This window comes from Natrix helvetica (assembly GCF_964273705.1).
Source record: "Natrix helvetica genome assembly, chromosome: 2".
NCBI lineage: Eukaryota > Metazoa > Chordata > Lepidosauria > Squamata > Natricidae > Natrix > Natrix helvetica.
This window is the reverse complement of record NC_138552.1, coordinates 9855020-9868467: the sequence shown is the minus strand read 5'-3', so window position 1 is coordinate 9868467 and position 13448 is coordinate 9855020.

The following is a 13448-nucleotide window of genomic DNA, read 5'->3' as shown; positions in this document are numbered from 1 at the left end:
TGGAGGCAAGTTGTTACATTGATTAATTGTTTTAACTGTCAAAAAATTTCTCCTTAGTTCTAAGTTGCTTCTCTCCTTGATTAGTTTCCACCCATTGCTTCTTGTCCTGCCCTCAGGTGCCTTGGAGAATAGTTTGACTCCCTCTTCTTTGTGGCAACCCCTGAGATATTGGAAGACTGCTATGACGTCAACCTTAGTCCTGCTTTTAATCAAACTAGACATTTTATTTTATTTTATTTATTTTGTTGTCAAACATGTACAAGATAAGAGATATAAGTATAAACATGGACATGAGCACATGAAATGAGTACAAATAAATGGGGACAATAGGACGGGGACGGTAGGCACACTGGTGCGCTTATGCACTCCCCCTTTACGGACCTCTTAGGAATGGGGTGAGGTCAACGGTAGACAGTTTGAGGTTGAAGCTGCGGGGGTCTGAGGATGTAACAACGGAGTCAGGTAGAGCATTCCAGGCGTTGACCACTCTGTTGCTGAAGTCGTATTTTCTGCAATCGAGTTTGGAGCGGTTGACCTTGAGTTTGTATCGATTGTTTGCCCGTGTATTATTGAGGTTGAAGTAGTCGTCGACAGGTAGGACGTTGTAGCAGATAATTTTGTGCTATGCTGGAACATGCCCAGTTCCAACAACTTGGAAAAGTTGCGTAACAGTGCTCCAGGGTATCTATCCAAGCAGGAGAACATTTAACCTTCTTGACCGCTAGTTCTGTGGTAAGGATACCATTTGGTAAGACACAACTATGGTCCTTTGTACTATGGGCTGCTGCAGACATTCCAGTATCATAGCTTCCTATTTTAGGGTTGGCCCAGGATGGAATAGGAATTCTTCATGCATGAAGCCGCTTTATATCAGTCTAGCAGGAGAAGAAGCCAAGATGCCAGTAAGGCAACTCACTTTCCCCCTAGTTGACCAGGGTATCAGACGGAATAGTAGAGGTTCCAATTTCATATAGTTTACGTCACAGATACTGACAGATGCCAGGTATGCACTAAAGAGTTACTCACCTATGATTCTCCTCTTCAGTGAATTTACACTATAGGCTAGCCCGCAATGAGTTGTGCGACGTGTAACATAATCATCCTTTCTTTGAATTAATTTCCAAAGAAACTAATTCTGGTAACCTCTGTAGATGTAGCTAGACAACAACAGCATCCGTGTAATCCTCGAGTTACGACCGGAATTTGGGTCAGAAGTTCTGTGGCTCAGCAAGGTGGTTGTTAAGTGAGCCCGGCCTGAATTTGCAACCTTTTTTTGCCACCGTTCTTAAGTGAATCACTGAAGTGGTTAAATGAATCATGAAATTGCTTAATAAATTGGGTGGCAGGGTTCCAAGTAAGACCCCCAACGAAAGAAGACTCCAAAGCTTGAAGTTCCTCAAAGTTCCATTTTATTAGAGACACTTCTGGGAAAATCCAAATCTGAAAGCTTCCAAGTTTTACCCACCCAAAAGAAAGTCAAAGATCCATCCCTTGCACACACAAGTCCATCACATGGTTGAATCTGTTTACCGTCCCAACTGGACACAGCCCCCAGTCGCTCCCATCCAGATGCAGGCCGAATGCCCTTACACCAGGGGTGGGTTCCTGCCAGTTCTAACCTTTTCCATAGAAGGGGTTCCACAAATCTCCAGTGCCATTTAGAACCGGTTCCAGCTCCCTCCCCCCACCCGTCCGCACATCATCAAGATGAAGAGCGAGAGGAAGAATTCTGGGAGTTGAAGTCCACAAGTCGTAAAGCTGTCAAGTTTGAACACCCCTGGTTTTTTTTTCTAAAGGGTTAGGGTGCAAGGGTCTTGTAACTTGACAGCCTTAAGACTTGCACACTTCAAATGTCAGAGTTCCTGAGCCAACATGACTGGAGGAGGAATTCTGGGAGTTGAAGTCCACAAGTCTTAAAGCTGTCAAGTTTGATCACCCCTGGGTTTTTTTCCCTAAAGGGTTAGGGGTGCAAGGGTCTTGTAACTTGACAGCTTTAAGACTTACGTGCTTCAAATGCCAGTTTCTGAGGCAACATTTTGGTTACTAAGCAAGAGTGTTGTTAAGTGAGTTTCACCACATTTTACATGTTGGCCATGCCCACCCAGTCACATGGCTGGCAAGCCACTCCCACAAAGCAGGCCACACCTACAGAAGAGTTTCTAAAAATTTTTGAAACCCACCACTGCCTTACACCCAGAGAAAGGAATGCTATGACTTGCCTATGTCTTCTTTCGTTGGGGGTGTTACTTGTGATGGTTCACCTTTTTGTTGCCGTGTGCCGAAAGTGTGTGGGTGTGGGTATGCGCGTGCGTGGGCAACAGTGCCAGCGTGTATGCCTGCACCCATAGCGCAGTGCGCACGTCACACCCCCATGCACCCCACCCCCATGTGCACATGTTCCCCTGTCTACTCATGCATGCATGCGCAACCCCCCTGTACCAGTTTTGGCCATAGCAGGCCTCCCTGAAGCCTCCTGGGAGCAGAAATGGGCCGTGGGGGTGTGTGCAGAATCCTCCTGTGCTCCCACTGTCCCCACGCATGCTCGTGCGCCCCCATGGAGGTGCGTGCGGATCCCATATACATCCTGCCCCCCACGTATGCGTGGCAGAGACCCGAAAATCAGCTGGCCAGCAGGAAGCATACATGCATGCGTGATGGAGCTAAGCTGGGGCAATGGTTCATATGCCCACAGAGAGGGCTCTGCATGCCACCTATGGCACATGTGCCATATGTTCACCATTATGGGAATAGAATAACAGAGCTAGAAGGGACCTTTGAGTTCTTCTAGTCCAACCCCTTGCTCAGGCAGGAAACCCAACACCACTTCAGACAAATGGTTATCCAAATCTTCTTTAAAGCTTCCAATGTTGGGGCATTCACAACTTCTGGAGGCAAATTATCCCACTGATTAATTGTTCTCACTGTCAGGAATTTTCTCCTCAGTTCTAAGTTTTTTCTCTCCTTAATTAGTTTCCACCCATTGCTTCTTGTCCTGCCCTCGGGTGCTTTGGAGAGTAGCTTGACTCCCTCTTCTTTGTGGCAGCCCCTGAGATATTGGAAGACTCCTATCATGTCTCCCCTAGTCCTTCTTTCTATTAAACTAGACATACCCAGTCCTGCAACCGTTCTTCATATGTTTAGCCTCCAGTCCCCTAATCCTCTTTCTTGTTCTTCTCTGCACTCTTTCTAGAGTCTCCACATCTTTTTTACATCGTGGCGACCAAAACTGAATGCAGTATTCCAAGTGTGGCCTCACAAAATCCGAAAGTTATCCAGCTGATGGATCTACAGAGTCCCTTTGCTTTTTATTTCCAAGTCTTTTTTTTTTTTAAGTAAAAATGTGTTGTGTGTCCCCATCATTTATGACTCAGGCTTCACTCTCCATCTCCTCCACCCTCACTCACCAGAAACCTGAGTGAAGGTAACCAACTATGGAAATAAATGACCTACCCTTGATAGTCCAGGCATTTTTACTTCCCTGGGCAGAACGGTGGAGAGACCCAACACAGAAGTTGAATTGATTTACATTGTATTTTTTTTTTAAAAAAAAGTCTTTGCTGACTGGCCAGAATTATATTAGTCAGGTCGGCGGCCACATCAATCCATATAAAATAAATAAATAAATCCCCCCCTCCTGATCCTTTGCGGGTTCATTTCCACACATTTTTTACCTCAAGAAGTAGCAATCGTCCAAACTATAGACCCGTGATAGTGAACCTATGACACACATAGCCATTTGTTAAGGCACATGAGGCGTTGCCCTGTCAGCTTCATTGCGCATGCTCATGCTGGCCAGCTGACTTCAGCCTTTATTTCAGGCTGTTTTTCGCCCTTCGGAGGCTTCAGGAAAGCCTCCAGAGGCCTCTGGAGGGAGAAAAATGGAAGTTCCATTCCCAAACTTCCAGGTTGCCCATAGCAGGGGTGGGTTCCTGCCAGTTCTAACCTCTTCTATAGAAGAGGTTCCACAAATCTACCGTGCCATTTAGAACCAGTTCCAGCTCCTTCCCCCCGCCTGTCCGCACATCATCAAGATGAAGAGCTAGAGGAGGAATTCTGGGAGTTAAAATCCACAAGTCTTAAAGCTGTCAACTTTGAACACCCCTGGGTTTTTTTTCTAAAGGGTTAGGGGTGCAAGGGTCTTGTAACTTGACAGCTTTAAAACTTGCATTTGACTTGAGTTTCTCCACATTTTACAAGTTGGCCATGCCCACCCAGTCACATGGCCAGCAAGCCACTCCCACCCAGTCACATGGCCAGTAAGCCACTCCCACAAAGCAGGCCACACCTACAGAAGAGGTTCTAAAAAATTTTGAAACCCTCCACTGGCCCATAAGCACGGACGGGGTACAGGGAGGCCGTTTTTGACCTCCCCAAGCTCCTAGAAAGCCTCTGGAGCCTGGGGAGGGTGAAAAATGAGTGCCCTGTGGCATCCTGTGCCAAAAGCAGGTGGGGGTGGAAAGGCTGGGGTTGCGCACCCCTGTGTGGGAAAGGTGTGTGTGTCGCACACATAGAATTATGGGTGTGGGCATGCATGCGCACGATCCCCCTGCACTCCCCCCGGTTTTGGCCCACGATAGCAAAAAGATTTGCCCTCACAGCTCTAGACCTAGTACGTGATACAGGTAGTCCTCGACTTACGACCAGATTTGAGCCCAAAATTTCTGCTGTTAAAGTGAGACATTTAAGTTCAGCAAGTTTTGCCCCATTTTACAAATTTTCTGGCCACTGTTGTTAAACGAATCACCGCAGTTGATGTTAGCAAACCGGTTGTTAAGTGAATCGGACTTCCCACATTGTCTTGGCTTGTTAGAAGGTCATAACTTTGGGGACACAGCAACAGTCATAAATATGAACCAGTTGCCAAGTGTCTGAATTTTGATCACATGATCATGGGGATGTTGCAAAGGTCATAACTGTGAAAAACGGTCATAAGTCACATTTTCAGTGCTGTTTAGTGACTTTGGTCACTAAACAAGCTGTTGTAAGTCAAGGTCTATTTGCTCTGTTATATAAATTGAGCCTGCTTAATATGTTTACAGATACATATTCATTCAGTAACCAAGAAAAGTATATCATGGGGACCTTGTCTTTATATTATTCAAGGCACCCACTAGAGTCCCAAAAAGTCAAAAAGACTGCTCCAAATGACAGAATAATAGTAGAGTTAGAAGGGATCTTGGAGGTCTTCTAGTCCAACCCCTGCTCAGGCAGGAGACACTGTGTCATTTCAAACAAATAGTTGTCCAATCTCTTCTTGTTCAATGATGGAGCACCCACAACTTCTGCAGGCAAGTTGTTCGACTGTTTAATTGTTCTCACTGAGAGGAAATTTCTCCTTAGTTCTTGGTTGCTTCTCTCCTTGATTAGTTTCCATCCATTGCTTCTTGTCCTGCCTTCAGGTGCTTTGAAGACCCCTTTCTTTCTTTCTTTCTTTCTTTCTTTCTTTCTTTCTTTCTTTCTTTCTTTCTTTCTTTCTTTCTTTCCTTCCTTCCTTCCTTCCTTCCTTCCTTCCATCCTTCCTTCTTTCCTTCTTTCCTTCTTTCTTTCTTTCTTTCTTTCTTTCTTTCTTTCTTTCTTTCTTTCTTTCTTTCTTTCTTTCTTTCTATGCCTCTCATCACGCTACCAAGTGATTCTGGGTGGCTTACAAAATCATAACAGAATAAAACAATCAGTCATCAAAAATTATAACATTAATATTAAAACTGATAAAAGAACGTAGAGGTAAATGAGGTGGAGGTGAGATTTAAAAGCATCACTTGTCCCACACAAGTAAAAAAAGGGGGCAGGCCATGTCAGATACAAATAACCAGTTGAGTTTAAACCCTAGAAAAGCTTATTATTGCCTCTAATACAGGAATCTAGTCAACTAAGAGTCAAAGCTAAGTTGGTGCTAGGTAAGGATCAACAAGAAAAATAGAAAACCACCTTTGGTGGGAAGGTAACAGCATTTTGTTTCCATTTGGCATTTAGTCATGCCAGCCACATGACCACGGAGATGTCTTCAGACAGCGCTGGCTCTTCGGCTTTGAAACGTAGATGAGCACTGCCCCCTAGTGTCAGGAACGACTAGCACATATGTGCGAGGGGAACCTTTATCTTTACCTTACAGGAATCTAGTCAACTAAGAGTCAAAGCTAAATTGGCACTAGTTAAGGGTCAACAAAATTCATGGAGGTAAGCGGGCTGGAGTTAAGTCTTTTGTGACAATGCAATGACTCCAGACTGATGATACGCTTAACTCCTCCTTCCATCTGAGCTTCTTCTTCTCCTACAGGCCCACATAAGTTGTGTCCGCCATGTTGATATTCCTGGAGAGATCCTACAGTTTGATCTAATTGATCTAACCATTATCTGTGCTTCAAATCTGACCTTCTTATGTAGCCCATCAATGTTTTGTTCCTAACTCCTGGACCATAAAATAAAATTAAACTCTCCCTTCCCCTTCCCCTCCCTCGAACAACACCGTTTACTATAGGTTTAGTGGCGAAATTATTCCAACAGAATCTGATTGAAGGTCAGAAATAAACCCCAGTCCTTTGAAGATCTGGGACCCCCAAAGGTTATGACTCTAAACGAAAGCCCACTTGATGTCTCCCTGGAATAGAAAACCCAGTTTATTTATGGAAATGAATGTTATTTAATACCCGTTTATCCCTCTTCTTCTCCTCCAAACATCTAATGAAAGCTGAAGCAGGCAAGAGGAAAAAAAGTGAATCTAAAACCTTCAGATCTGCTTCTCTGATGCTTCGTTATAATCCTTCATTGGAACTGACACTTTGATAGCGGCAGTTTTTCTAGGAAGTGACCTTCAGTGCTGTCCATTGATTCCCAGTGGCTATCAACCACTCGCAATTGGACTGACAGGCCCGGGTGAAAGGTCAGTCCTTAAATAAAGCTCCTGGATTACTAAAACACCTGAAGTTCAGATGAAAATGGAAATCGGCCACCTCATTTTATGTGACAGGTTACCACTAATGATACTTCGGGAGTTGGGGACGATGCTCCCTCTTTAACCCACGTGCACAGTTTTGTCCTGTTTACTACTCCGAAAGGTTTCTTAGCCAGTTCTCAAGAGGTTTGGGAGGACAGATTCCAGAGGGGAAAAAAAGGAAAAATCCTTGAAGCTTTTGGAAGCTTTAAAATCCCTTTAAAATCTGCTGATTAAGAGGGTTTTGAATAGGAGGAGGATCCCGAGCCTTTAATATATTTGACTAATGACACAAATGTTTTTTTTCCCATAGTTGCCTCACATGGCGTACAATTAAACTATGAAGAGCTTCAGAATAAGTAATTATAGAATTAGTCTCTTCCTTTCCTTTCCTTTTCTTCTCTTCCCATTCCTTCCCTTCTTCACCCATCATCCCTTTCCTTTCATTTCCCATCCCTTCCCCTTGTTTTATCTTTTTCCTTTCCTTTCCTTTCCTTTTCTTCTCTTCCCATTCCTTCCCTTCTTCACCCATTATCCCTTTCCTTTCATTTCCCATCCCTTCCCCTTGTTTTATCTTTTTCCTTTCCTTTCCTTTCTTCCCCCCCTTCCCTTCCCTCCCCTCCCCCTCCCCACCCATTTATCCCCTTCCCTTCTTCATCCATTTATTCCTTCCCTTCTATGACCCTGGGACACTGCAACCATTATAAATATATACCAGTTACCACTGAACCACTGAATTTTAATCAAGGGGCCATGGAGATGCTGTGACGGACATAAGTGCAAGGGCTGCTTGCTTTTTTCAATGCTATTGTAACTTCAAACAGTCACTAAATGGACGGGTGCAAGTTGAAGGCTACCTGTATCCACACCCACAGAAATGGGTGGAGCCTAAAGGAATGAATGCCCCAACAGTGACAGGTGTTAAAGACACTACGTTTTAATTCAGTTGCAGTTGATATTGCATGAAGGAGATTCTGATAGGGATAAGTATGAACTAGTTGTTTGGTTTATTCTAGCATACACTCTTTTAGTGACAAGAAAACTCACTTTTGTTTAATGCCATGAATTCTGTACCCGTCCTTAATAAAATTGACGCCCCTTTCCAAGAGTGCTTGGGTGTGCTTTTAATCCCCCCAAAACAAAAATACTTCAGAAGATTGCCACCACCGTTCCACTTGATATACTGTTGGATGGTCTGAATTTGTGGCTCTAATTTCTTTGCAACGGTGCCTGTGAGTCTCCTTACAGTTAAACCTGTGTCAGCATTATCATTACAACCTGAGCTTTGATTTATCACTCTGGCCATACAAGTCTGCTGCTGGCTGAAACTTGGCAGAAGGTCTTGGAGTCAGAGAAAACGTTTCCTTCCTTCCTGATTATTGTGTTGTCGTTCCTTGAAGACACTCGTCTGAAAGACGTTTTGCTCCATCAGCACAGTTGGAATGTCAAGCCCTGCCTAGACATCAAGCTGTCAAAAAAGGTGAGGACAAGAACAGAGGAGGAGGCAAAGTTATCTCCAAAGGGGTATTGTAGAGGTGGAGAAGATGCAGAACGCAGAACAGGCTATCCAATGTACTCCACAGATACAGTATACTGCAGGTGGCATCTCACTCAATAGTGGCAACTGTGAGAGGGATCTTGGGGTCCTAGTGGGCAGTCATTGAAATAGGAGCCAGCAGTGTGCAGCAGCTGCCAAAAAAGCCAACACAGTCCTAGGCTGCATCAACAGAGGGATAGAATCAAGATCACGTGAAGGGTTAATACCACTTTATAATGCCTTGGTAAGGCCACACTTGGAATACTGCATTCAGTTTTGGTCGCCACGATGTGGAAAAGATGTGGAGACTCTAGAAAGAGCGCAGAGAAGAGCAACAAAGATGATTAGAGGACTGGAGGCTAAAACATATGAAGAACGGTTGCTGGAACTGGGTATGTCTAGTTTAATGAAAAGAAGGACTAGGGGAGACATGATAGCAATGTTCCGATATCTCAGGGGTTGCCACAAAGAAGAGGGAGTCAAACTATTCTCTAAAGCACCTGCGGGCAGGACAAGTAGCAATGGGTGGAAACTAATCAAGGAGAGAAGCAACTTAGAACTAAGTTCTAAGGAGAAATTTACTGACAATAACAATTAACCAGTGGAACAGCTTGCCTCCAGAAGTTGTGAATGCTCCAACACTGGAAGTTTTAAAGAAGAGGTTGGATATCAATTTATCTGAAGTGGTGTAGGGTTTCCTGCCTAAGCAGGGGGTTGGTCTAGAAGACATCCAAGGTCCCTTCCAACTCTGCTATTCTGTTAAATGTCTATTCATACACACACACACACACACACACACACACACACACTTGTGTGAAAGGAAGTTTGATGTGCAGGTAGTCCTCAACTTACAACCACAATTGACCCAAAATTTCCATTGTTAAGTGAGATGTTTGTTAAGTGAATTTTGCCCCATTTAAAGGCCTTTCTTGCCACAGTGATTAAGTGAGTCACTGCAGTTGATAAGTTAGCAGCCCAGTTGTTGAGTGAATCTGGCTTTCCCATTAACTTTACTTGTCAGAAAAGGCGATCGCATGACAGCAATGGTCATAAGTATGAACAGGGATGCTAGGTTCACGTATAGGGATGCTACAGAAGTCGTGAGTGTGAAAATTGAACAGTCACTAAATGAACTGTTGTAAGTCAGGGACTACCTATATTAGGGGCGTATTTTAATTTACAACCACAGTCATTCAACTACCTGATTTAGGAATGAGAGATCAGGATCAATTCATCTTCCAGCATTTTTGGGGTTCTAGGAATACCATTCTTTCCCAGTGCATCCCTACATATTTTTACTTTAAAGCGGGACAAAAGGCCACATAAAGGATGGGATCGGATGGCAGCCTTAAATTCTTTCCGCTGAGATGATCAGGATGATTGTTTCAGGGATTGGTTTGTGGCCTTACGTAGTCCTGGCTCTAAACAAAATGCCTTCTCTAAAAAGTTGGGTCAATGGTGTGTGTGTGTGTGTGTGTGTGTGTTAGAGAGACAGAGAAAGAGGAGAAGGAGGAGACGAGGGGAGAAGGAGAATGACAGAAGAAGGATAAAAGGAGAAGAAGGAGGGAGGAGGTGGAGAAGAAGGAGGAAAGGAGAGAATGGGAAAGGATGACATAAGAAGGAGAAGGATGAGAGGCGAAGGAGAAGGATGAGAGGCGAAGGAGAATGGGAAGAATGAGATGAGGAAGAAGAGGAAGGAGGAGGAGGAGGATGAAAGGAGGGAATGGAAAAGGATGACAGAAGAGGGAGAAGGATGAGAGGAGAAGGAGAACAGGAAGGATGAGATGAGGAGGAAAAGGAAGGAGGAGGATGAAAGGAGAGAATGGAAAAGAATGACAGAAGAAGGAGAAAGAAGAAAGGAGAAGGACAATCGGAAGAATGAGATGAGGAAGAGGAAGGAGGAGGATGAAAGGAGAGAATGGAAAAGGATGACAGAAGAGGGAGAAGGATGAGAGGCGAAGGAGAATGGGAAGGATGAGATGAGGAAGAAGAGGAAGGAGGAGGAGGAGGATGAAAGGAGGGAATGGAAAAGGATGACAGAAGAGGGAGAAGGATGAGAGGAGAAGGAGAACAGGAAGGATGAGATGAGGAGGAAGAGGAAGGAGGAGGATGAAAGGAGAGAATGGAAAAGAATGACAGAAGAAGGAGAAAGAAGAAAGGAGAAGGACAATCGGAAGAATGAGATGAGGAAGAGGAAGGAGGAGGATGAAAGGAGAGAATGGAAAAGGATGACAGAAGAGGGAGAAGGATGAGAGGAGAAGGAGAATGGGAAGGATGAGATGAGGAGGAAGAGGGAGGAGGATGAAAGGAGATAATGAAAAAGCATGATAGAAGGAGAAGGATGACAGGAGAAGGAGAATGGGAAGAATGAGATGAGGAGGAAGAGGAAGAAGGAGGATGAGGATGAAAGGAGAGTGGAAAAGCATGATAGAAGGAGGAGAAGGATGAAATGGGAAGAATGAGATGAGGAGGAAGAGGAAGGAGGAGGATGCAATGAGAGAATGTAAAAGGATGAAAGAAGAAGGATGAGAGGAGATGAGAGGGAGGAGGATCAAGAAGAAGAAAAAGAAAAGAAGAAGAAGAAGAAGAAGAAGAAGAAGAAGAAGAAGAAGAAGAAGAAGAAGAAGAAGAAGAAGAAGAAGAAAGCAAAAAAAGGGAGGGGTATCCAATGACATGGGAGAAAACAAGTGAAACTGAAGAGGGTCCCCAAGGTAATTTGCAAATCTGCTGAAATCCCAAACAAGCTTTGATTTAACCGAAGCTTGAAATGGCTTTTATTTACTGTCTATTGTGGAATAAATGACATCTCATAAACAGGTTTTATCCATTACCCCAGAATGGAGATTGCTGTGTTAGGGACATTTTTTTTTATCCTTTCAATACAAAACAAGAGATGCAATTGTGTCTTATTACAAATAGAAAAATCAATGCCCAGGCACACACTCCTCTGAAATTTCATTTTTGACAAACCTTATTTCAAAAAAAAAGGAAAATAAATAAAAGGTGCCCCCACCCACCCACCCACCCCAACTGGAGGGATTTGCAAAACGCTAAGCAACAAAGAACAATAAGCAACCATCTCAAAGAGGAATGAATTAAGTAATTCCACCTAGAATCGCGGTCACCAACTTGCATGCATTTCAGGCTCTGCTGTTTTGAATTCCCACTAGCCAGGGAAATCAAGGGTCGAAATTAACTCGTTGTGCAGCTTTCTAGAGGGAAAAATTGTGTCTGAGGGTTGTGCGCTAATATCCATAAAGGACGTTGTCCTTCATGCCTAAGCAATCAGTAGCGGGACTGTGCAACGCTTCAGCGAGAAAAGGCAAAAATGTGCCTGAGGTGTGTGAGAGAGAAGCATGCACATTCCCCCCTGTCTAGAATTCCTTAAGACAGGTGTGTCTTTTTCCAGGATTGTGCTAAAGCTGGTGAGGCAGCCATGTATTTAATGCAGGCCCATGATTCCAAGATTCAGTTGCTTCAAAAAAGTGGTGTAATTACCAAAGAGGCATCTCCAAGCATCTTTCGGCATACAAAGTCGAAGGGTCCTAATAAGTTGCAAAGGAGGTTTAGTTTAATCTTCAATGTGGAAGCAATTCTCCTCTCCAAATATCAGCAAAAGGCGATTAACAGAGTTGGAAGGGACCCCGGAGTTCTTCTAATCCAACTCCCAACCAGCTCAAGCAGGAGACCTTATGTCAGCGTTTCCATGACTATTATCAAGCTGACATAGAAAAGGGAGGAGAATTCCATGCATACCTTTGGCCAGAGTCAGATCTCATATTTCTGCAGCTGGCGTGTGAGGTGCGCAAGTTCATAGCCTGCCGCAGCACCTCGTTGGTGGATGTGATTTATGACACAGACGGAGGGGAGGGGAGACACAGGGGTAAAGTTCAGACGCCATTAAGCGGAAATCAGATTTGGCTCCACAGCAAAAGAAAATGCCAAAATGTTGCTCCTAATAAATGACTGGATTTCTTTTGAACTTTGTCTCGAGGGTCGTATTTTACTTAGGCCATCTTTTGGAAACTTCACACCCTATACCTGTGATGGCAAACCTTTTCAGCACCGAGGGCTCAAACCGGAACATGCGCCACAGCACCGGAAATCCAAAGACCAGCTGGCTGGTGCACATGCACCAGCCACCTGGTCTTCTGGTTTCTGGCATGTGCATGCAAACTGGCCAGCTGGCCTTTGCGTGTGCACTGGAAACCAGAGGAACAGCTGACGATGACACTCATGCACACAGAAAGGGCTTTGTGGGACACCTCTGGCACGCATGCCATAGTTTCGCCATCATGGTCCTATACCATTTCAGACAAGTGGCTGTCCAGTCTCTTCTTCTAAACGTCCAGTGTTGGAGCATTCACAACTTCTGAAGGCAAGTTGTTCCACTGATTAATTGTTCTCACAGTCAGGAAATTTCTCCTTAGTTGCTTCTTTCCTTGATGAGTTTCAGGTTCTTTGGAAAATAAGTTGACTCCCCTCTTTTTTGTGGCAGTCCCTTAGATATTGATAGTGAAATTGCTACTAGCACTGAGTACTAAATGGACTATAAAATGTGTAGATATGCATTTTCGCTTTGATGTGGCCACTGTATGTGTGTCTGTGTGCCAGGAGAGAAGGGACTCAAACTAGCGATGTTGAATACAATTTCATAGACATGTTTTGGTCCAGAAAGCCCTTGACTTATGACCATAATTGTGCACTAAATTTCTTTCAGTAAGTGAGACATTAAAAACCCAACACAGAAACAAATGAACAAGATCTGCGAGACCACCATGCTTCTCCCATTAAACCAGGGGTGTCAAACTGGATTTCTTCATGGGCCGAATCAGCATTGTAGTTCTCTGTGGGCTGGCAAGGAGTGAAGGTGGGGAGTGGGGAGGGGGAGCTGGAATGGATGCCTCCTGTAGCACCCTGCCTGCCAAAATGGGGTGCGGGGGGCGCCTGCTGCTTCTCTGCCTTGTTTTCAGCCTGAATGGC